Genomic DNA, 26,886 nt, shown 5'->3' on the forward strand with positions numbered 1-26,886 from the left:
ATTTTTAAAAATCAATTTCTACTAAAGGTGTACTGAGAATTTTACCTAATTTTGGATGGTACAAATATCTCTGTTACTTGTCAGTGCCAGTGAAATTAATAGGGTCATAGATTGCTATCGAGCTAAATGGAACCTCAAAGTTCAACTAGTTCAATAGTCCTTAATGTTGCAGATGAGAAAACTGAGTTCATTGACGCAAAATTGCAAGTTATATATGTGCAAAATATATGAAAGGAAAAAGTTTGGGCAAATGTGAAATAAGAGAAGTTGGGGACAAAATTCTGTCAAAATGAAAATAAATAAGTTTTAATAGAATAAAAATGAAAAATAAGCTTTTATCAAAGAATAATAGTTTACATACCCATGGTACTATCATTCTTATCCGTATCACTGTTCCTTAATTTTATAAAATCTATTACTCAGGGTGATTTTTAGAACTTTTTAATAGCATAAAACTTTGGATAAAATTGCCATGTATAAATGAGAGGAACATGATTTTGGAGCTAAAAGTCACCTCGGAGGTCATTGAGTCCAAGCCTTTTATTTTTCCAATGAGTAAACTGAGACATAAAATGTTAACTTGCTCAAGATCACAAAGCTGTTGTTGTTTGTCTTTCATTCTCAAAGAGGACCATGACATCAGGAAGGTGATGCCATGATTTGCAAGTGAATTGGATTTAAGTGAGGGAGGTCTGTGCAAGGTTATCAGCCTCACTCTCTCCTCCTGAGCATCTGGGTCCAATGACAAGATATAGATCAGGATGACTAGAGATGCCCCCAGATACAGTGGGAGACCTTGACCTTCTTAAGTTAGTCTTTTCCAAGTCTCAGTTTGATTGAGGCAACAGCCATTCAGTGATTAAGGCTAGGTATGAAATGAGGCAAAGAATAGCCTCTTTTACCTAGTTAAAAATATCAATCTGGGAGGGCAATACTCTCAGATTTTCTGGTCAAAATAGAAACAATTGCTATTTACACTCTCTCTGAGCCATCAGGGGCCCAAAAAATGACTAAGTTGTGGTTTGGCTGGTATCTCTTACTGGCCAATCAATGAGAGCCAGAATAATTTGGATTTAAGGCATGGTCCTTAAAAAAGAAGTCTAGCTCATAAACCCCAAGATATCTTGCATGGTTTCAGTGATCAAAATTTACATTTTTTTGGGCAGAGCACCTGCAGGTAAGGGTATGATACCCTATGTGGACAGAAGGAGAGGAAGGAAGAGGGAGAGAGGGAAGTAAGAAGAAAGGGAAGGAAGGAAGGAAGGAAGGAAGGAAGGAAGGAAGGAAGGAAGGAGCTGTTTTGCCCAGTTGGAACTGGCCAGTTGGGTCCCTAGTGGACAGTTTGTTATTTATACTTCATTCTCAGAGGACCATGCCATCAGGAAGGTGATGTCATGACTTATCATAAGCCCAAGTAATTTAGAAGAGCTGTACATACACATCCTAGAAGTTGATGTCTAGGGATAAGGTGCTTGTAAGCAGAGACTATATCATGATTCTTTGATATCTCCCTCCATGCTGTGAATTCTATTAGACCCATAGAAAGTTCTTAATTAATATTTAGGGAAATTCTTTCTCAATATAACTGCACTATACAAATTGATCCTAAACTTACTGTAGTCACCATATTATATAATTATGACTCTAATAAATATTTATTGATTTAATTGATTGAGAAAAAAATAATTCATTTTTTCAGTAGTGCATGCCATTATAGCATATCAGCACTATTCATATTCATTTATATATTTATTCAAGGGAAACAAAAATATCAAAGGCTATACCTGAGAAGTATCTTAGAAACCATATTCAGATTTGACCAGGGGAAGGGCAAGAAAATAAGTACTTTCCACTTTTAAGTACTGTATTTTAATTACTTGGTTCACAATAATGCATGACTAATAATAGTCTCTAAAATCATTGATTTTTTTTTAGGCAATTGGGGGTTAAGTGACTTGCCCAGGGTCACACAGCTAGTAAGTGACAAATGTTTGGTCTGAGGCCAGATTTGAATTAGGGTCCTCCTGACTTCAGGGCTGGTGCTTTATCCACTGTGCCACCTAGCTGCCCCCTTAAAATTATTGATTTTTAAATTGTATTTTCCAGCCTGGCAAGTCTTCATTCTAAATAAATGTTTTCCTGCCCAAGACATATTTCTGATATTTACATGTTGTTGCATACACTGGAGCAGTTGATAATTTTCTTTTAGGAAGAATAAGGAGAGATGAGAAATACCTCATAAATACAACTGGCCTAAATAATCCCAGCTGGGATTACACTGCAGAAAAGAACTGTGAGATGATGGAGGAAAAAAGCATGTAAATCAGTGGTACTCAGATCTAAATAAAATTCTTCAGATGCACTTTGATCAGGGCAACAGGGCTGCCACTTTCTTTGCAAGACAATATGTTTCTCTTCTGATATGAGATTTGAACCCAGGTCTTCCTGATTGAAAGTCCAATACTATCCATGAAATCATGCCAGAGTGAGATGCAGAATTAGACATAGCAGGACCATAGGAGCACAGATTAAGTCTCTGACCAGATCTTGGATGCCAGCTACTCCATCAACTTCCTCTTATACATGGGGATATTTAGGCTCCAAATGTTTAAGTGACTTATCCCAGTGTCAAATATTTAGTAAGTTTCAGTGGTGGGATTTGAAATAATATCTTCCCAATTCCAGAACCAATCACCAAACCAAGAAACCACAATAATAGATTTTTGTAATTTTTTTCTTTTAAATTAATTTATTTTTAGTTTTCAACATTCACTTTCACAAGCTTTTGAGTTTTAAATTTTCTCTCCCTCCCTCCCCAAGATGATGTGCAATCTGATATAGGCTATACATATACATTTCTATTAAACATATTTTTACATTATTCATGTTGTAAAGAAGAATTAGAATCAATAGGAGGAAGCACCAGAAAGAAGAAACAAAACAGAACAGAAGAAAAAGAAAAAGAGCCAGTGGTGTGCTTCGATCTGCATTCAGACTCTATAGTTCTTTCCCTGGATAAAGACAGCATTTTCCATTATGAGACTTTTAGAGATGTATTAGATCCTTGCATTGCTGAGAGGATCTTAGTCTATTAGGGTTGGTTATCACACAATATGTATTTTTTTTTCTTTAAATGAGTTATGAGAACTGGACTTCCTTAAACTATGATGCTAAGGAAAGTCCTGTTTCGGCAAGTCTTGCCATCATCTAACTAAGCAAGATTCTTAGACTGAAGTAAAAATAAAAATAGTTTGACTCTTCTCAGAATTCTGCTGATTCTATGAAAAGGAAAAAAAATAGTGATCAGTAAATCATACTATCTCAGAGCTTTCATAGGTTCTATCCATTTACATGTTGTAACTGGAGCCCAAACTAATTTAGGCATGTACTAAAACATTTTTTTTCTGATTTGCTTTGTTAAACTGACCACTGAATGTAGCCAGGTTATAGATTTTCAGGTTTTGTCCAGTGATTTTGGCCTATAACCCCTGACTGCCTGCTGACTTTCATCTTTGATATACCATTTTTAATGTATTCTGAAAATGAAGGGACTACTGTGGACTTATCCCATGACATCTCATCTCAGTTCTTAACTTGATCTGGGTTCCATTAAAAAATGGTATTCCTGCTTAATGGTAGAGAATAATTTTTAGACTTTTTTTGATGTTGACTTTGAAAAAATTAAGGGGTCATATCATTTATGTGTCTTTTTCTGGTGTTTTTTAATGAAAATATTTTCAAACATGAAAAAGTCCTTGCATATATTAATATAAATGTTTGTTTAATTAAATTTAAAAAGGTAGAAATGTCATCTTAAACTGGTAATGGCAATGTTATTAGAAATACATTTGCACATGTCTACACATTAAATATAGGCCGTGATTGCAAAAAAAAAAGCAAACAAACAAACAAATGGTACAAATAAATAGGTTGCAGGACAATATCCATAAATAATACTGGCATGAAAGACATCATCAAGAATATATATTATTGTCAAATGAGATATAACCAATGGACAAGCTAAGTGCTAACCTCAGGATGAACAAAAGGATGCTTTCTGGAATGTTGGATGTGTTCTGTATGAAGGAATCAGTTTGTTGTTATGTCATTTTTCATTCAATGTCTGACACTTTGTGACCTGATTTGGAATTTTCTTGGCCAAGATACAGGAGTGGTTTTCTATTTTCTTCTCCAGATCATTTTACAGAAAAGAAAACTGCCTTTCAAGTCACAGTAAGACAAAAGGCAAAAGAGGCACAGGATTAGAAGGAGTGGAGGGAATGCACTCTGAACCAGTGGAGGGAATTCTCACACTAGTGATGTCCCAGATCCAGTTAGATATATTGGAAAGCATGTGGGATTCAGGATAGGGATATCTAGGTTCTAGTCCTAGCTTTGATTTTAACTATGTGGTCATCACTTAATGTTTCTAGGCCTCACTTTCCTCATTTAAATCAGTCAATTAGCATAGCTTTGTTATTAATTAACATTTATAATAGCAGTATAATAGCAGTATATAGGAAGGGAGGTACTGTCCCAAGCTTTAGCTTTTTTTTTGTTTGTTTTGTTTTTCTGCTGTTTTCAAAGCTAGTTTTGGTGGTCTGCAAGTTTTCAGTGCATCCAAGGTGATGTTATTCTGAAAGAGGTGTGGCCATTGATCTTCTGATCTGTATGGTGGTCTTTACTGAGGAAGGGCCCTTACACCCCTGCAGCCACAAGGGCTAGAGCTCCTCTTGTCCCTGAAACTGTGACCAGAGCCCCTGCTCCCTTGTGACAAATCACAAGCTCTCCTCTTTATCCTGGAACTGAGACCCAGAATTTTTTATGGGCAATGGAGTTGCCAATTAGTGTTAGGTACACACAGTGCCAGCAAAGTTCCCCTGTAATCTATTTTTGACCAGTTGTCTGACCCCCTTAGCATTTCTGGACTGAGAACTCCCAAAGCTGCTGCTCCCTGCACCCACCCCAGTGTTACAGAGCTCTCCTGCAGACCTCCCAAATTGTCTTAGGTTGGAAAAAAAATGTCTCCCTCTGACCTTTTGCTGTCTCTGCTGCTCCAAAATTTTATTTGAGGCTTTGTTTTCAAGTCATCGGGAGAGGAATGTTGGGAGAGTTTGGTTGTGTCCCAGCCTGTGCTCCACCATCTTGGCTCAACTTAAGTTTTGTTTTTTCCTCAATCCGTAATCTTAGAATATGGCTTGAGAAGATGCAAGGTAAAATGTTTAACTCTGAGACCAGCTGCTATCCCTTGGTGATTGGAGACATTATTGCTTTCTTGCATTTAATGCAGTCAATGAAATGACATACATAAGCAAAAGCTTTTGGAAAAATCTCTATTATATCTTGAGCAATCTTTTATTAATTTATGCTTTACTCCTACTATCCTGCATGATTGTCCTTCATATGTAAAATGAGGTTAATGCTACTTTCATTACTTAACTCATTGGGACAGTAGTGAGCAGCATGCTGCAAAAACTTAAAACATTATAGTAAAATGAGCTATTGTCAAAGTATCTACATATGTTCATATGCCAATATATATTCTCTTATGTTTGAACATTACATTTAAAGTCATCTAGTGTTTTAGAAAATGAATAGGACACTCTAAACATTTTTTTCACTTACTTTATTTTTGGTTGATATCCAAATGATTTCCTGAAGACTTATGTACATTTGTTTATCTAAGAGAAAAGCCCCATGATGCTATTTTCATTTTTTTCTCTTATTTCTTCATGTCCTCTGTAACTCTTTAGCATTTCCTCTATTACTTTAGAATTCTTTCATATAGCTATATATTTCTCTTGGATTTTTCATGAAGAATTGATACTGAAATTAATTTCAATCTTTTAAAATATATGCTATACCAAGTATTGTAACAGCATGGAGATACATATAGGACTTAAATTAGCATGGGACAAAATTATTAAATTTAGCAAGCTGCTTATGATAATACAATTTTTAAAATCCCATTTAGGAGTCAAGGAAAATGCAATTTCATTTCCTGATATGTCATTTCACCTTGATACTTGAAAAGTAGAAAAAAGATACAAATGTTCCATTAAAAGAAGTAGAAATAGAGGTTAGTGGGCATTACAGTTTTAGAGTTAAATTTAACACTAAGATAGTTTTTTTAAACTCTTATCACATTTTCATCTTAATTTTTATTAATTTTTTTATTTATAAAAATATATATTTGAATGGAAGAAACTAGTAGTTTAGCCAACACTAACCTTAGCTGTACTGATGATATGTAAAGACTTGTTTTTTCTGCTTGGGCAAGTTGCATGACTTAATTTATTTTGACATTTGACTGTAAATTATATTAATTGAATATGCAATATTTTCTGTTTTTCATAGGAGATAGTTGAAAATAATTTCTCAAGTTTTAGAATGATTCCATGAAATTTGAAAATGTGATGGAAATAATTGTCATCTTATTCTCCTTGGTCTAAACTGAGGATAATGTCTGAGTTTTGAGACAAGACAAAAAGCCTCAGGGCATAAGTTCTTTCACTAACAAATGATTATTTTTCACACTTTAGTCCTATAAATATGAGATCATTGAAGTGTACACTGGATTAAGAGAGTAACTGTTAATAATACTTAGGCAAAGTAAAAGCACAAGGCATTAGATATCAAACATATTCATATGGAAAACAGAAGCTAAGAGGAAAGCATAGAATTTGTTGTTGTTGTTCAGTTGTTTCAGTCTTGGGTGGCTCTTTGTGACCCCATTTTGAGTTTTCTTGGCAAGGATACTATAGCAGGTTGCCATTTCCTTCTCCATCTCATTAAGTAACTTGCCCAGGGTAACCCAGGTAGGAAACATCTGAGGTCAGCTTTGAACTCAGGAAGATGAGCCTTCCTGACTCCAGGTCTGGCACTCTATCCACTGTGCCACCATGCTGCCCCCTTAATTAAATTTATGCTACATTTACCTAGACTCTCAAGAGAATATGATGACTCTAGATAATTGAGGAATTCGGGATTTAGTACTTCTTTATAACTTGTAAATAAAAAAAAAATAAAATCAATGAATAAAAGTTCATTTCCACATTATATCCTGTAGGTTTTTTTAAGCGATTCAAAAGTCATTTTGTAAAATAACTCCCAACAATCTCCACAGTGGAATCCCCATTTTGACATTTTCAGGTCTTAGAGAAAGGAAAATATATAAGGAATAGTGTTGTTGTTTTCAAACATAGCCCTAATTCTGAAAGTTAATAATTTTTGTGATTGCACAAAGATTTTCTGCATGTTTTTCCCATCAGGAATATCTGTCCAATCTTTAAGGAAATCTTGGGTCAACTGTGTTACAATTCCTTTTCACTATAAACTAGGTAATGTGGTGGATACAGCATTGGATCTGGAATCAGGAAGATCTGAGTTCAAATCTGACCTCAGGTATTTTCTAGCTACATGACTGTGGACAAATCATTTAAAATCTTGTTTGCCTCAGTTTCCTCAACTGTAAAGTAGGGACAATTTTAGCACCTGAATCCCAGGGTTGTTGTGAGGATCATATGATATAATGCTTATAAAGTGCTTAGCTTGGGTTCTGGTACATAGTAGGTGATTAACAAATGCTTGTTTCTTTCCTATCAAAATAACCTTTATCATATTAGAATAGCTTCTAATGACAAATTCAATAAAATATTTATTACAATATTGCAGTTTAGTATGATACTGAGAGGGAAATACTAGGTTCAATTTCCATCATTTCCATGTACAGGTATCTTGGGGTGGGCTTTTTGTTGTTGTTTTTATTATTTTGGGGGAGGTATGGAGGCTTGGATCTGTGATTTCATCATTATGGGGAAATCTTGATATGAAAACTGATAAATATTTGTTACTTTAAGAATTAGATAGTTTTTTTGGACCCTGAAAAGTTGTCGTTTGCTCATGGTCATTTAGCCAGTATGTCAGAGGTGGAATTTGAAGCCAGTTTTCCATGACTACAAGATTGACCAAATATCAGATGAATAACAATAATGATTGAACATTTAGATAACACTTTCAAAGTTTCAACTTACTTTTTGCATATTATATTATTTAAGCTGCACACAAATTCTGCCAAAATTTTTCTCCCATTTTTTGGGATGAAGAAATGTAACTCAGAGAGGTAAAGATTTATACCTAGATTATACACATGTATATAGTGTTGATCTTTTTATACCCAAAATGTAGCACAGTGTTTTGCACATAGCTGGTACTTAACATTAAATCATCATTAAGTCTGTTTCTGACTCTGCCTCTAATTTGCTGTGAGACCTTGATCAAGTACCTTGACTAACAGCCTAAGAAGCCTTATAAATCAGCAGAGTTAGCCTCTAGACAAGCTTAAGGCCTCCTCTAGCTATCACACTGTCTTTTTTTGCTTCATTTGCTCCTGAGGTGAATAGAGGTAGGAGCTATGAATTTGAAATCTACCCAATTTTCACTGTGAGTCATTTATAAGTTGCTTATATCTAAGGCAGGGATCATATGCAATGTGGGGAGAGTATCTTCTCTAAGAATGGCTGAATGACATGCAATCTCTTAAGAGAAATTATAAAATTCTCATAATTTTCATTCATTAGAAGAAATTCTGTGGTCTTTTACTCCACATGATGCATGCTGATATTACTAAGGAGTTGACTCAGAGAAAAAAAATCAGATTTTTGGGGTCTAGAGAAGATAGCTACAGAAGGAAAGTACTCTGAAATAACTTATTCTTCACCATCATTTTTCATTTTATGTTTAATGCTCTTAATCTTTGTTGCTAATGCAAAATAACATGCTGGGTTCCACCACTATCAAATAAACAGTAGCGAAAAAAGCATTCTCCATTCTTTTTTTATTAATTTTTTTTGTTTATCAATAATCACTTCCATAAGCTTTTCAGTTTTAAATTTTTTCCTTTCTCCCTCCCTCCCCACCTCCCTTTCCAAGATAGCATGCAATCTGATATAGGCTCTACATGTACATTCCTGTTAAACATATTTTCACATTAGAGGTGTTGTAAGTAATAAATAGAACCAACAGGAGGAACCACCAGAAAGAGAAAATAAAACACAGAAGAAGAAAAAAATAGCAAATAGTATGCCTCGATCTGCATTCAAACTCCATAGTTCTTTCTTTGGATGTGGATAGCATTTTCCATCATGAGGCCTTTGGAGATGGCTTAGATCTTTGCATTGCTGAGAAGCATTAAGTCTATCAATATTAGTCATTGTACAACATGGCTGTTATTGTGTACAACGTTCTCTTGGTTCTGCTCACTTCACTCAGCATCAGACCATCCAAGTCTTCCCAGGTTTTTCTGAATTCTGCCTGCTCATCATTTCTTATAGCACAATAATATTCCATGACATTCATATACCACAACTTGTTCAGCCATTCCCCAATTGATGGGCATCCTCTCAATTTCCAATTCCTTGCCACCACAAAAAGAGCTGCTATAAATATTTTTGTACTTGTGAGTCCTTTTCCCATTTGTATGATCTCTTTGGGATAAAGCCCTAGAAGTGCTATTGCTGGGTCAAAGGGTATGCACATTTTTATAGGCTTTTGGGCATAGTTCCAAATTTCTCTCCAAAATGGTTGGATCATTTCACAATTCTACCAACAGTGTATTAATGTTTCAATTTTATCACATCTTGTCCAACATTTATCATTTTCCTGTTTTGTCATGTTGGCCAATCTGATAGGTGTGGTGTAGTACCTCAGAGTTGCGTTGATTTTCATTTCTCTAATCAATAGTGATTTAGAGACTTTTAGCATATGACTATAGATGGCTTAAATTTCTTCATCTGAGAACTGCCTGTTCATATCCTTTGACCATTTATCAATTGGGGAATGATTTGTATTCTTATAAATTTGACTTAATTCTCTATGTATGCTCTCTACAATTCTCTCTCTCTCTATTTATGTCCTTATTACAGACACTGTTTTACAATAATAGACACTATTTTACAATAATAATTGTAATAATTGGAAAAATTCTTCCCCAATTTTTTACTTTCATTCTAATCTTGGTTGCATTGACTTTGTAGCATTCTCCATTCTAGATGATTATTGGGCATTCATTTTCTGTCATTTTTTAAAGTGTTATTTATTAAAAACAACAACAACTGGGGAACTCTCAAAGAAAATCTAGTAAACAGATTTGTGATACATATATTGACCAGTTTGTGCAAATAATGACATATTACTCATTAGAATGGTTTTTCATCATGTGAGCAGTTTATCTGGGTTAATATAAATACAATGTATTCTTAGAGAAGAGGAAAAAAAAACTGTGCTGCTTTCACCTCCAGCCAGAAGCAACTATGAAATGCATGTCACCCAAATAAGAAAAATAAAATGGAATAAAAGTGTTGTAGATAAATGAAAGCAGGAAATCAACAAAAATCGAAGTATTTTCTGTGGGCCTAAAGGATTCTGTGTATTTTCAACTGATGCAGAATGAGCTTAAGCCTGAAGGAAGATGAAAGTACATAGATGTCACTCTTTGAATAAAACAAACTAATAGTTTTTGTTAAAATGCCTAGAGGCTATAGACAAACAAATATTATCACAATTTTTATCTGCCAGGTAGGCAAGGCACATGATAGTTGACTACTGAGCCAGATCTCCACCTGATACTTCAGTATCATAAGAAAAGTTTGCCAAGAATGGAATGTTAAAAATATCAATATCATATTTTCCCCTTGTCTTTGGATTTTTTTTCTCTAGCTAACTCTTCAGACCATTTTTTTTAATGATTTAGCACATGATAATAGATGACATTTATTTATCAGTTTCAAGTTTTGTAAAGCCATTTACAACCAAGCAAGGCTGTTGTGGATATCAAATATGATATTATAGTTTGATACACATAGCACTTATTCTTATTCTTACTATTCTATACACTATCTTATCCTCCTAATTGTTGGTGTTCCCTCTACCCTCCACCTTAATTTTTTTTGTCTAATTTAATGTATTTTTAAAATTTTGCTTAGTTGCCTATGTGTTGTTTCTCAGCTCCCTGGGGACTGGGACTCTTTTTTTGTCTTGATATTCCCAGCACCTCTACAGTACCTAGAAAATAGTGTTTAATTTATGCTAGGGCAGCTAGGTAGTACAGTGGATAAAGCACCAGTCCTGATGTCAAGAAAACATCTTTGTAAGTTATAATCCAGCCTCAGACACTCTCTGTGTGACCCTGGACAAGTCACTTAATCCTATATGCCTCAGTTTCCTAATATGTACAATGAGCTAGAGGAGGAAATTACAAACCACTCCACTGTTTTTCCCAAGAAAACCCCAAATGGAGTCACAAAAAGTTGGACACAACTGAAATGACTAAACAATAATAACAATAGTTTATAATTCTTATTCCTTTTTTAAATTAATACATATATATGCATATAGATTATGAACTTGGTGTTTATTTACAAACATTTCAATATTGCAAAGATTTCTCTGCCTTGTAGCCCTCTTCAAGTCCATTTTTTCTGTCCTTCTTCAGCTCTAGACTCTCTAGTCTTTCCTGCCTTGCCCCAGCTCAGGAGTTACCACTTGCCTTTTGACTTTTTATGTGTTGTCTTCCCCTGTGAGAATGTAAGCTTCTTGAGATTAGGGACTGTCTGGTATTTACTTTTATTTCTGTTCCCAGGACTTAGCACAATGAATTCCGCATAGTAATCACCTGATGATTTTGCTGTCTCTATCTCTCTGTCTCTCCCTCCCAAAACGAGAAAGGAGATTGTAATAGAAACTATAAACATGTTAGTTTTTTCAAAAGAATAAATATATGCATATGTAAATAATCTACTAAGTTATAAAAAGAAAATGTTCCATCAGTTTCCTTTTCTGTATTTCTTTTTGCTTTCTTGTATGTATTAAAAAATACCCAGTTCAATTAATTTATTTTTTAATGTCATTACATATTGCAGTAGGCACAAATAAAACAGTTTCTTTAAAAGAAGTCATATTTTAACAAAGACTTTATCAGAAACAAATAAAACTAAAGCATCACTATAAATGGATTCTTCCATTCTGTATTCACATTATACAGGTTTCAAAATAGAATATAGCCTTATTTCATTTTTATTTTTCTGACATTTATCCTGTCTTCCACATGGTAAGGCTTCTTTCATATTTCATAATTTAAACCTCACTGAACTCTGTTGTATTTAATATTTAACATTTTTCAAGATGAAATCAGAGTGAGGAAGAGGGAGGAGTCATATTAGTAATGCCAATGAAAAAAGAGGCTTGTTGTTATTGCAAATGATGTCAGGAAAATATAAAAGGGGAAAGGACAAGTCTAGTTTTCTTGGAAACTTAAACTACAACTAAAAGGATGAAAAAAAAAATTTAGCATACATTACTCTCACAACATACATTTGATTAGTACTAGTGGGATCTTGATCAAGAACCAAACATATTAGGCACTGGTCAACTCATAATCAAAAGCTATATGGTCAACTATTTTTTGAGGAAGTTTAAGAATCAACCTGTATGAGGGACTTGTAGCTTGTGAAGGTCTCTTACTTATAAGTCAAATCCAATAACTCTCTTGGTTTTTCATTTTTTCCTTTATATGACTCTGGTGTTATTTCCTGGTTGTGGACTTAGATCATGTTTATCCTAAACTCTACATCAGATTTCATTTAATCTATATACAAATTATAACTAAAAGCTCAAATTAGCTTATAGTCACCTCCCACTATCTAAAGTTTCAAAAACTATGGAAAAATACATGTGTACATATATGCACGATTTTATATAAACATATAGATGCACATGCATGTAAACATATAGTGTGTTTATATGTATACACATGTGTGTATATGTACAGATATTATGTGCTTACATATGCATATATTTAAATATCTTCTATAAGCAGAGAGTAGTACAGTTGAATAGTTGTTGATTTTTCTTTTGTTTTTATAAATAAAGGTACTTAAAAGAAAGTATGACATGGTAGATATTAATTTTTGAGACAAGAAAACCTGTGTTCAATTTCAGTCTCTAGTGTACAGTTGTGTGACAATGTGCAAAACACTTCACTCTCAGTGCCCCAGGAGACTTTCTAGAACTGGCAATTGCTGATGAGTTTCTGATTTATATCAACAGTGAGGGTTTCCTATGAAATCAGATTTGCTGCTCCCCTCTTCTCCATGATATCTACTTAAATCATACAATTTGGAAAATAAATACCAAAATTTTCTCAATATTTGCAAAAATTTAAAATCAATGTATGAATGAATTTTGAAATCAAATCCACTTCCTCAACTTTGAGTCCCCTTGCCTGGTTGGAGCAAGTGCAGCTGGACCCTTTCACTAAGATATTCTTAGGTGGTCTTGTGAGCATGTGGCCACCAGAATCCTCTTTCTTGATCTGCTTTATAGCATTGGGCAATTCCAGCTTGATATATCAGAAGAATTAATGATATCAATACATTAATCTACTTGGACTTAGCTAGTTCCTGACACCTTCTATCACCCTAGTATCTGAAACCTATCTCAAATTTCTGATATGGTCCATGATGTATTTTTTTTTTTACTCTTGACTATACTCTGAACTGGAAACAGACCCTCCAGTACCTGTTGGTTTCATTATAAAAAGATCTAATACATCTTGAAGAAAAAAAGATCAAGGACATCAAGGGAATTAATGAAAAAAAATGTGAAGGAAAGTGGTCTAGCTGTACCAGATCTCTAACTGTATTATAAAGCAATAATCATCAAGACTATCTGGTACTGGCTAAAAAAAAATAGACTGGTGGATAAATGAAATAGATCAGGTACATAATACATCATAGCAAATGACCATAGTAACCTAGTATATGATAAACCCAAAGATCCATTTTTTGTAACAAATACTCATTATTTGACAATAACTGCTGGAAAAAATGGAAAACAGTATGGCAGAAACTAGGTATAGACCAACATTTCACACTGTATAACAAGATAAGGTCAAAATGATTACATGATTTGCACATAAAAGGTGATAACATAAGTAAATTATGGGGGCATGGAATAATTAACATGTCAGAATTATGAATAAGGGAAAAATTAGAATCAAAGAAGATATAGAGAGGATTAAAATGTAAAAATAGATAATTTTGATTATATAAAATGAAAAGATTTTTAAACAAACAAAACCAATGCAACCAAAATTATAAGAAAAGCAGAAAACTGGGAAAAATTTGCAACAAGTATCTCTGAAAAGGTTCCATTTCTCAAATACATAGAGAACTGCATCAAAATTATAAGAATACAAGTCATTTCTCAATTGATAAATGGTCAAAGAATATGGACAGGTAGTTTTCAGACAGAAATCAAAACTATCTATAGTCATAAAAATGCTGTAAATGACTACTGATTAGATAAATGCAAATTAAAACAACTCTGAGGCACTACCTCACATCTATCAAATTAATTAATATGACAAAAAAAAGAAAATGTTAAATGTTGGAAGGGATGTGGGAAAACTGGGACACTAATGTGCTGTTGGTGGAGTTGTGAACTGATCTAACCATTCTGGAGAGCAATTTGGAACTATGCCCAAAGGGCTATAAAATTGTGCATAACCTTTGATACAGAAATAGCACTGCTAGATCTGTAACCCAAAAAGATAAAAAAGGAGGGGTCTATTTGTACAAAAATTTTTATAGCAGAGCTTTTTTGTGGTGGCTAAGAATTGGAAATTGAGAGAATCCCCATCAATTGGGGAATGGTTTAACAAGCTGTGGTGTATAACTGCTATGTAATATTATTGTGCTATAAGAAATGACAAACAGGATGATTTTTAGAACAAAACCTGGAAAGACTTACATGAGCTGATGCAAAGTGAAGCGAGCAGAACCAGGAGAAGATTGTACAACCCAACAACAATATTGTATGATGAACTGTGAATGATCCAGCTATTGTCAGCACTACAATGATCCAAAATAATCCCAAAGGACTCATGATGAAACATGCCATCTGCCTCCAGAGGAGGAACAAAACAAACAATAACAACAACAACAAAAACAAACAAAGAAGCAAAAAAACAAACCTGATGTCTGAATACAGACTGAAGCAAACTATTTTTCCCTTTTTTCATTTGAGTCTTTTTGTACAAAATGAATAATATGGAAATGTTTTACGTGATTGTATGTATATAACCTATATTGGATTGCTTACCATCTCAGGGAGGGGGGAGGGCAGAATAAAAGGAAGGAAGAGAATTTGAAACTCAAAACTTAAAAAAATGTTAAAAATGTTCTACCATGTAATTGGGGAAAATGTAATAAAAATATCTTATGGATCATCAGAAAATCATACGATGCAATATTTTGTACTAGACCAGGTTCTAGAGTTGTTGTAAGGAAGAACTGGAGTCAGATTCCACCTCAGATTCTTATTAGCTAATGAACTTTTTGAAAATTATTTAACCACTCAGCCTCAGTTTCCTTACCTCTAAAATGGGAATAATAACACTCTCTACCTAAAAGGGTTATAATGAAGATCAGGTAAAATAGTACATTTAAAGTGTTTTACAAAACTTAAACCACTATAAAAGTGTTATCCTTTATTACTATGATGATAGAAACCAATGGGTTTTAATTGTCTTCTAGATACAGATGCCTCAATTCTTAGTCTTCTCCGTAAGCTTCAGTCCCACATCACCAATTTTCTATTAGAATTTTCAAGTTTGATGTCCTGGAGATATCTTAAATTCAACATATCTAAAACTGAACTTACTATCTTTCCTCCTAAATCCTCCTCTCCTGCAAAATTCCCCAATTCTTCCAAAAACATAACCATCCTTCTAGTATCTTAATTTCTAATCTTGATATTATCCTTGACCTTTCTGTCTCTCTTGAACCACATATTCAATCAGTTGCCAAATCACATTTTTCCCCTTAAAACACCTCATACATCTAACTCCTTCTCACCTCTCACTCACACAACTATCACCTAAAAGCCCTTCATCACTTCTTAGCTGGAGTATTGCCTAACATCCTCTTAACTGGTCTCCCTGCTCTATTTCTTCACTATAATTCATCCTACATGCAACTGCCAAAATAATTTTCCTTAAGTACAGATCAAAGTCTGTGATTCCCTTGCTCAACCAACTCCATTGGCTTTCTGCCACTTCTAGAATAGGTGTTCTTAGTCTACTTTGTGTCATGGACACCTTTATCAGGCTGGTAAAAAATTTTTTCTTAATTTTAAAAAATGCATAATTGAAATAAATGCTAAATTTCAGTAAGATATTACTGAAAGTAAAGATTTATATGTTTGAGTATGTGTACATGTGTACGTATATGCATGTATGTGTGTGTGTATATACGTATATATATATATATATATATATATTCCATTCAAGTTGAGAGACTGCCTAAAATCCTTACTGTAGAATAAAATACAAGCTCCTCTATTTACCTCTTAAAACTCAACACAATCTGGTCTTAATCTAAACTTCCTGCCTCACTGGATCTTACTTTACAGTCCAGTCAAACTGACCCTCTCTCGGTTCCTCACTTACCACATTCAATTAACTGTTTCCATGTCTTTGCATTGACTATCATCCATTCCTGGAATGTACTTTCTCTTTAGCTTGGCATCAGAAAATCCATCTCTTCCTTTAGAATCTCAGGTATGTTCTTCCATGTGAAGCATTTTCTGATTTCCTCCCCTTTTTCAACCAACTATTTGTGCCCTCCTTCTCAAGCTACTTTACAATTAACTTTGTTGTTATGTCATTTCAGTCATGCCTGACTCTTTGTGCCCCATTTGAGGTTTTCTTGGCAAAGATACTGGAGTGGTTTGTCATTTCCTTCTCCAGCTCATTGTACAGATGAGGAAACTGAGGCAAACAGAGTTCAGTGACTTGCCCAGGGTCACACAGCTAGTAAGTGTCTGAGGTCAGATTTGAATTCAGGTCTTCCTGACTCCAAGCACAGCAGTCTATTCATTGCACCACCTAGCTGCCTCTTATATTTAACTAACTAGATAGCCATTTATTAACTTTCTTTTATATATTTTTACATGTGCCTGTTGTCTTCCCTATTATAATACAAGGTCATTGCAAGATTTTTTTAAACTTTGTACTTACATGAGAAAGTCCTACCACAGCATCTGACATGTAGAAGACGCTTGGTAAATATTTGTTCATTAATTGATATATTGGAACCAGGTAATATAATTACATCATTGAATCCAGTGAAATAATACGTGACAAAATAGTATTTTAAGTATTGCAAAATGAGATATACACATTAGATCTTCATTTGAGTTGTACAACAAATGTGGAAGGCAAGTATTTTAGATATTATTTTTTTCCTATTTCACAGATGAGGGGGAGGAAAGCGAAGGGGAAGGGAGCAAGTATTTAGTAAGTGCATCCTATGTGCCAATCACTGTATTAAATGCTTTACACATGTTATCTCATTCTATCCTAACAACAAAACCCTGGGAGGTAGTTGCTGTCATGATCCACATTTTAGAACTGAGGAAACTGAGGCTCAGAGAAGCCAAGTGAATTGTGTTTATCCACATATCTAGAGAAAAGGAAAGAATGTGATTAAGGAAGGCATCATAGTGGCAATGTCACTGGAACTGAGTGTCAAAAGGATTCTGAGACATGAAGTTGAGGACAAAATTAAGTTTTATGGGATTATGGGATCAAAGGAACACAGAAGACTGAATTTCCAGTTTAGAAACCAGAAAGACTGTAGTCTGTTTTCATTGTAAATACATGAATGGGAGTATTACTAATAAGATATATTTGAAAATGTAGATTAGACACTTGACACTTACTATCTGCGTGACCTTGGGCAAGTCACTTAACCCCAACTGCCTAAGCAAAAAAAAATGTAGATTAGAGCCAAATTATATAGGTTCTTAAATGCTAGACTGAGAAGATTGTCCTTTAGGAAACTAGGAACCATTGTAGGTTTTGGAGCAGAAGCATGGCTCCATGGCTTTGGACTCAGAAATATAATTTTGATAGTTATATTGAAGATGAATTAAGAGAGAGATGAGAACTATGTGTTATAATTAATTATAATTAGATTTTAAAGCTCCTTAAGGTCAGGCACCTTTTTTTGTCCCTTTTTTGTATTCTGAGCAAAGTACAGTGCCTGACACATATTAAACACTTAATAAATATTGATTGATTCATTGATTGAAAAGGCTAAAAATATTCACTGAGGCAAGAGGGATATGGGATTTTGCTGTGGTAGTGGCCATAGAGTAGACAGTAGGGGTTGCAAGATTATGGAAGAAGAAATCAACAAGTCTTAGAGATATGTTGGATGTAGGAGTTAAGGGAGAAAGAAGAGTCTAAGGTGTCTTCAGAGTTAGAAGCTTGAATGAATAGTTGGAAGTTGGCAACCTTAACAGAAATAGAGAAATCTAGAGGAGATAGTGTAGGAAGAAGAAAATGGGTTCTATTTGTCCTGTTATTTGAAAAGGTACATCGAAGTAGAGATGTCCAACGCACAGTTGAAAATATTCAACATTTGATGAATTGGGATGAGAACTCAGGAGAAATATAAGGGCAGGATATAGAGATTTAAGAATTATTTGCATGGAGGTGATATTTGAACCCACAGAGATTAAATTATTAGTTCTCTTCAAATCAACAAACACTTATTAAGTACCTATTATTTGACTGTAATGATGATCAGCTTGAAAAATTGAGTGACGCTTTTTATGTTCTGGTTAAAGAGGAAGGCATGATATGCTGGAACAAATCAGAAATGCTACAAATGTTGGCAAATTGTGAGTGTACATGATATGTACTGAATAGTTTCATTATGTGTTATTACTATAACGTGAGAAAATTGGAAACAACTTTCATCAATAATAAGTGAGGGCTCATACTGTGTTTTCCACAACAGTACCCTCAGCTCCAAGTCACAAAAATTATCCATTGCCAACCAATGCAGTGAAATCATAAGGAATAACTTCACACCTAAACCTAAGTTGGAGTACTTAAGAGACAAAATTGAGGACCTACTAAAATCTGAAGAGGAAAACATTGAAGAAGTTAAAGTCTTATAAAATTGTCACTTAACATAAGCTATAGAAATTTTGCCTAATAATGACATGGAAAAAAAACAAACAGTACCTCATTTGATTTTGAAAAAGAGATGGGCATCCTTAGACTGGAAGGGGAAAATCTTTCTGTGTTTTATGGTATGAATATAACTAGCAAAGAAATATGGAATTATAAATAAACAGACTGATTCTAAGAAGCTGGCATTTGCTATAATAGTCATGAATGAATGCATTCTCCCACAGGTTTGGGCAGAGAATATAAAAATATTTTAGGAACTACTCAAAACCACATATGCACAGGTGATTGAAACAGTAAGATTCATAAGAGAAAAGTTGAATATATCAAGGAATATTCTTAAAGGGCCATAGCAGAAGTAACTCGAGCAATCTATTGAAGACATGCAAACTGTTATAAGAAAATTGTCTGGTCCTGCTTTTGGGAACCAAGATGGAGGAGTAAGAAATGAGTCTCTCTTATCCTCCCTAATTACCTCTGAAAGCCCAGAAAACATTGCCTCAAGAAAAACCCTGGAAGAAATGAGTCAAGAGAAAGAAATGGTACAGCAGTCTCATAGCCCAGAAAACTTGGGGAATTAACAAGAAAGGTCCCTTTTGCTCTGGGGGAGGGGGAGCAGTACAGGATAGGAGGCATTCCAGCAAGCCAACAGCAAACCTTTCCTCAGCAAACCAGGGCAAGATCCTGAGCCCCAGGGTAGTGGAGCAGGCAAACACCTGTTGGTTTACCTGGACCCCTGAGTGTCTCAGCACAGGCAGGGAAACTGGTAGACACCAGCTCTGAAAACCACCATGTGCAGCAGCATTCTCCAGTAGCCAGATCTTTTGGTGCTTCAGCACAACTACAGGAAGTACAACTGTAGGAGGCACAGCTCCAGGCTCTCATCCTCCAGTAGCTAAACATTCGAGTGCAAGGCCAGGATGAGCAGGCATCCCCCAGGAGCTAGACTCCCCATCCCCACCCTGAGAGTTCCAGTGTTGCTCACCCCAGCTCAGCACCAAGTAAGCTGCCAGACCCCTACAGCCTTCAGCTGCCAGCACTTGACACCCCAGCACATAAAGCCAGAGACCAGGTCCCCTGGGACAAGAAATTTGGGTCAGTGCCCCCTGTGCTCCAGTAGGAGAGCTCAACTCTAAAAGCCAGAAATTAAGCAAAAACCATGAACAAAAAGCAGAAACAGACAATAACCACAGATTCTTATAATGGGGACAGGGAAGATCAAGGCACAAATTCAGAAGAGGACAAGATTCTCAATATACCCACATCTGAACCTCAGAGGGGAATACGAATAGGTCTTAAGCTCAAAAAGCCTTCTTGGAAGATTTCAAGAAGGATTTTAAAAGTCAATCAAGAGAAGTAGAAAAAATAGGGAAAAGAAATGAGAGGTATGCGGGAGAGGGTCAATAGCTTGGAAAAGGAAGGACAAAAATTGACTGCAGAAAACAAGTCCTGAGGGGACAGAACCAAGATAATGAAGGGAAAGCAGTGACTTGCTTGAGGTGTCCCCCAAACCCCTCCAAATAACTGTAAAAAAATGGCTCTAAGCAAATTCTAAAGCAGCAGAATCCACAAAAATACAGAGTGAAACAAATTTCCAGCCCAAGACAACCTGGATGGTTGATCAGAAAGGTGTATCGCACTGGGCAGGGAGAAGAGCACAGATTGGCATGGGCACCCAGGCCACAGTGACCCTGGAGCAGGCCTCAGAGGACTGAATCACTGGCAGCTGTGGTGGTCTCCAGACATCTTAACCCATAAATGCCAAAGACAACTTTTGAAGGTCAGTGGGTAAAGTCTGTAATTGCTGTGAGGGAGAAGCTAGGTCTCAGCCACAAATCCCAAGCATGACCCTGGGGCAGTGGCTGCCTCCTGAGCTTCTGATCCACAGACTGAGGGGGAATCGAGTGGCTGATCAGAGGGTGATTGCAGGGATCTCTTTGCCAGTGCTGATGCAGGAACCTCTTGCTTTACCAGTGCTTGGATCTGGGTCACAGTTCTGGGGGGTGGTCCTGGGGTGAGGAGGAGTGCTGGCATGGTGGAGCTTGTTGTGGCAGTGGAGAGGAAATACCTCACCCCTTATCATAACACCTTGGAAGAACTGAAAATTTTCAGGTCCCTAGAAGTATCTCTGAAAACAGTCGTACAAACACCCGAAGCTTGGGAAAGTATATTCCCCACATTGGAAGCAGACTCTTACCTTAACAAAGAGTTTAAAACTCAAGTGATTGGCTGGGATCATGAGCAAGCAGCACAAAAAAAGTCAGACTATATTATCTTACTTTGGTGACAAAAAAGATCAAAATATACAATAAGAAGAAGACAACAAAGTGAAAGCTTATACATCCAATGCCTCCAAGAAAAATATGAATCAGTCCCAGGCCTTGGAAGAGCTCAAAAGGGATTTTGAGAAGCCAATAAAAGAAGTAGAGGAAAAACTGGGAAAAGAAATGATAATGATGCAAGACAATCATGAAAAACAAGTCAACAGCTTGCTAAAGGAGACCCAAAAAAATACTGAAGAAAATAACACCTTAAAAAATAGCCTAACCCAAATGGCAAAAGAGGTCCAAAAAGCCAATGAGGAGAAGAATGCCCTAAAAAGCAAAATTGGCCAATTGGAAAAGGAAGTCCAAAAGATTACTGAAGAAAATACTTCGTTAAAAATTAGAATAGAACAATTAGAAACTAGTGTCTTTATGAGAAATCAAGACACTGTAAAACAAATCCAAAAGAATGAAAAATTAGAAAACAATGTGAAATATCTCATTGGAAAAACAACTGACTTGGAAAATAGATCCAGTAGAGAAAATTTAAAAATTATTGCACTATCTGAAAGCCATGATTGAAAAAAAAAGAGCCTAGACATCATCTTTCAAGAAATTATCAAGGAAAACTGCCTTGATATTTTTGAAACAGAGGGCAAAATAGAAATGGAAAGAATCCACTGATCTCCTCTTGAAAGAGATCCCCAAAGGAAAACTCCTAGGAATATTGTAGCCAAATTCCAGAGTTCCCAAGTCAAGGAGAAAATATTACAAGCAGCCAGAAGGAAACAATTCAAGTATTGTGGAAACACAATCAGGATAACACAAGATTTAGCTGCTTCTACATTTAGGGACTGCAGGGCATGGAATATAATGTTCCGGAGGGCAAAGGAGAAAGAATTACAATCAAGAATCACCTACCCAGCAAAACTGAGTACAATCTTTCAGGGGAAAAAATGGTCATTCATTGAAGTAGATGACTTTCAAGCATTTTTGATGAAGACCAGAGCTGAATATAAATATGACTTTCAAATACAAGCCTCAAGTGGAACATGAAGAGGTAAACAGGGAAGAGAAAATCATAAGAGATTTATTAAGGTTGAACTGTTTACATTCCTACATGGAAAGATGATATTTGTAGTTCATGAGACCTTTTTCAGTATTAGGGTGGTTAGAGGGAAAAAAAAATATATATATATATATACATATATGTATATAGATAGATAGATAGATATAGATATAGAAACAGATATAGATATAGTAATAGATAGATAGATAGACAGAGGGCACAGGGTGAGTTGAAGATGAAGGAGTCATATCTGGAGAATAAAATTAAGGGGTGAGAGAGGATTATACTAGGAGAAGGAGAAAAGGAGAGGTAAAATAGGGTAAATTATCTCACACAAAAAAAAGAAAAGACTCTTACAGTGGAGGGGAAATGGGGAAAGGTGAGAGGGAATGAATGAATCTTATTCTCCTAAGATTTGACTTAAGGAGGGAATAACATGCACACTCAATTGGGTATGGAAATCTGTCTTACCCTACAGGAAAATAGCAAGGAAAAGGGACAAGAGAGTAGGGGGATGATAGAGAGGAGGGCAGATTGGGAAAGGGGTAATCAGAAGCACAGACTTCTGAGGAGGGACAGGGTCAAAAAGAAGCATAGAACAAATGGATGGGTGGATTAGGATTAAGGGAAACAGAGTTAGTTTTTCATAGCATGTCTACTATGGAAGTGTTTTGAGTAACTGCACATGTATAACCTATATTGAGTTGCTTGCCTTTTCAATGAGGGTGAGTGGGGAGGGAGGAAGGGAGAAAATTTGGAACTCAAAGTTTTAAAAACACATGTTTAAAAAAAAACGCAACTGGGAAATAAGACATACAGGAAATGGGATACAGAAATCCATCCTGCCCTACAGGAAAATAGAAGGGGAAGGGGATAAGAGAAGTGGGGGAGAGATAGAAGGGAAGGCAGACTAGGGGAAGGGTATTCAGAATGCATTCCATCTTGGCGTGGGGAGAGAGGGAAGATGAGGTGAAAATTTGGAACTCAAAATCTTGTGGAAGTAAGTGTTGAAAACTAAAAATAAATAATTATTAATTAAAAAAAAGAAAACAAGTCCTTAAAAAGTAGAATTGGCAAAATGAAAAAAGAGGCATAAAAACTCTCTGAAGAAATTTATAAGAATATAAGTCATTCCCCAATTGATAAATGGGGAGAATATGAACAGGCAGTTTTCAGATGAAGAAAATAAAGCTACCTATAGTCATATGGGAAAAATGCTCTAAGTCATTATTGATTAGAGAAATTCAAATCAAAACAATTCTGAGGTACTACATCACACCTATGAGGTTGGCTAACATGACAAAACAGGAAAATGACAAATGTTGGAGAAGAGGTGGGAAAATTTGAACATTAATCCATTGTTGGTGGAGTTGTGAACTGATCCAACCATTTTGGAGAGAAATTTGGAACTATGCCTAAAGGGCTATAAAAATGTGTATACCGTTTGACCCAGCAATAGCACTTCTAGGGCTGTATTACAAAGAGATTATAAAAATGGGAAAAAGGACCCACATGTACAAAAATTTTTATAGTAGCTCTTTCTGTGGTGGCAAACAATTGGAAATTGAGGGGATGTCCATCAATTGGGGAATGGCTGAACAAGTTGTGGTATATGAATGTAATGGAATACTATTGTGCTGTAAGAAATGATGAGCAAGCACACTTCAGAAAAACCTGGAAAGACTTGTATGGATTGATGCTGAATGAAGTGAGCAAAACCAGGAGAACATTGAACACAGTAACAACCACATTGTGTGATGACTAACTTTGATGGACTTAGCTCTTCTCAGCAATGCAAGGATCTAAGACGTCCCTAAAAGTGTCATGATGGACAATGCTATCCACATCCAAAGGAAAAACTATGGAGTTTGAATGCAGATTGAAGCACACTGTTTGCTTTTTTTTCTTCTGTTTTGTTTTGTTTCTTCTTTCTTGTGGTTCTTCCTATTGGTTCCAATTCTTCTTTACAATATGAGGAATGTGAAAATATGTTTAATAGGAATGTACATGTAGAGCATATATCATTTTGCATGCTGTCTTGGAGAGGGAGTTGGAGAGGGAGGGGGAGAAAATTTAAAACTCGAAAGCTTTTGGAAGTGATTGTTGAAAACTAAAAATAAATTAATTTTTAAAAACTCACTAAAGAGAAGAACTATTTAAAAAGTAAAATGAACCAAATGGAAAAAAGTACAAAATCTAATAGAAGAGAACAATTTGTTAAAAATTAGAGTTGGGCAAGTGGAAGCTAATGACTATGAAATACCAAGAATTAGTCAAACAGAAACAAATGAATGAAACAATAGAAGAAAACATAAAATACCTCATTGCTAAAACAACTGACCTGGAAAATAGATCCAGAAGAGACCATTTAAAATTATTGGTCTACCTGAAAACCATAATTTTTTTTAAGAAAGGCTGGATACCATCTTTTAGGAAACAATCAAAGAAAACTTCCCTAAAGTCCTAGAACCAGATCATCAAATAGTCATCAAAAGAAGCCACCAATCACTGCCTGAAAAAGATCCCAAACTAAAAATGCCAAGGAATATTGTAGCCTAATTCCAAAACTATCAGGTCAAAGAAAAAATACTGCAAGCACACAGGAAGAAACAATTTAAATATCTTGGAATCATAGTCAGGATTACACAGGACCTTGCAACTTCTACATAAAAGATCAGAGAGCATGGAATACAATATTCCGTAAGGCAAAGGAGCTTGGATTACAACCAAGGATCAACTACTCAGTGAAATTGAGGATAATCTTTCAGAGGAGGAGATGGATATTCAATGAAATAGCGGACTTCCAAACCTTCTTGATGAAAAGAACAGAGCTCAACAGAAAATATGATCTTCAAATACAAGACTCAAGAGAGACATAAAAAGGGAAACAGGAAAAAACACCAATATGTTTAATAAGGACAAACTGCTTACAAGGGAAGAAGACACTTGTAACTCTTGAGAACTGTATTGTTGTTACACCATTTAAAAGGGGTATACATACACAGAGGGTGTGGGTATAAGTTGACATTGATGTGATGATAAAAAATCTAATTCAGTGGGGAAAAGGGATGGTACTGGGAGAAGAGGAAAGATGTAGGCGAACAAGGGTAAATTACATTATATGAAAAGTCACAGAAACCTATTACAGTAGAGTGAAAGAAGGGAAGGAGATTAGCATTGTTTGAATCTTACTCTTATCAGATTTGGCTCAAAGATGGAATAACACACTCAGTTAATTATACAAATCTAACTCACCCTTTAGGAAGTAAGAGGGGAAAGGAGAAAAAAGAGGGATGGGGTGGAAAGCAGAGAGGGAAGAAGTAGAAAAGGTAAAGGTGAAGAAAAGAAAAGGAAGGGCAGTGAGTGAGATACTGGTCAACAGCAAATCTCTAGTGAGGTGGGAAAGGGAGAAAGGAGAGAGAAAAGTATAAATAAGGAAGAAAATAGAATGGAGAGAAAGACAGATAGTAATCATTACTTTGAATGTGAATGAGATGAACTCTCCCGTAAAATGGAAGCAGATAGGAAAGTGAATTAAGAACCATAATCCTACAATATATTGTTTACAAGAAACACATTTGAAGCAGAAGGATACACACAGAGTAGAGGTAAAAGGTTTTAGCAGAATATATTATGTTTCTGTTGAAGAAAAAAAAAACAGGGATAGCAATCCTGATCTCAGACAAAGCAAAATCAAAAATAAATCTAATTAAAAGAGATAAGGAAAGAAACTACATCCTGCTAAAAAGGTACCAGATGCAATGAAGCAATATAATTATTAAACATATATGCACCAAGTGGCATAGCACCAAAATTCTTAGAGGAGAAGTTAAGGAGTTACAGGAAGAGACATATATATATATATATATATATATATATATATATATATATATATATATATATATGGTATTTTAGTATATATACTAGTGGGGGACCTCATTGTCCCTGTCTCAGAACTAGATAACTGTAACCACAAAATAAACAAGAGAGAAGTTAAGAAGATGAAGAGAATTTTTTAAAAGTTAGATGTGGTAGGCCTCTGGAAAAAAAATTGAGTGGGGATAGAAAGCAATACAAATTTTTCTTGGTGGTATATGGCAACTACACACAAAAAAATGACCATGTACTAGGGCATAAAAACCTCACAATCCAATGCAGAAAGGCAGAAATATGAAATACATCTTTTTCAAATCATGATGCAATAAAAATTATATGTTATAAAAGGCCATCGAAAGATAGACTAAAAATTAATTGGAAACTAAACAATCTAATCTTAAAGAATGAGTGGGTCAAACAACAAATCATAGAAACAATAGCTTCATCCAAGAGAATGACAATAATGAGACAACATATCAAAATTTATGAGATGTAGTGAAAGTGTTTTTTAGGGGAAGTTTTACAACTCTAAATGTTTACATGAATAAGTAAAAAAAGAGATCAATGAATTGGGCATGAAACTAAAAAAGCTAGAAAAAGAATTAAAAATCCCCAACTAAATACCACCTTAGAAA

The 26,886-nt window shown here is 35.2% G+C and overlaps 1 pseudogene; it reads right to left on the bottom strand.

Annotated features, from left to right (window-relative positions):
• The window catches only part of LOC114046513, a 36,704-nt pseudogene that overhangs the window by 2,230 nt on the left and 7,588 nt on the right, over positions 1-26,886 (bottom strand).

Source organism: Vombatus ursinus, unplaced genomic scaffold, assembly GCF_900497805.2.
Source record: "Vombatus ursinus unplaced genomic scaffold, bare-nosed wombat genome assembly UNPS02014784.1, whole genome shotgun sequence".
NCBI classification, from domain to species: domain Eukaryota; kingdom Metazoa; phylum Chordata; class Mammalia; order Diprotodontia; family Vombatidae; genus Vombatus; species Vombatus ursinus.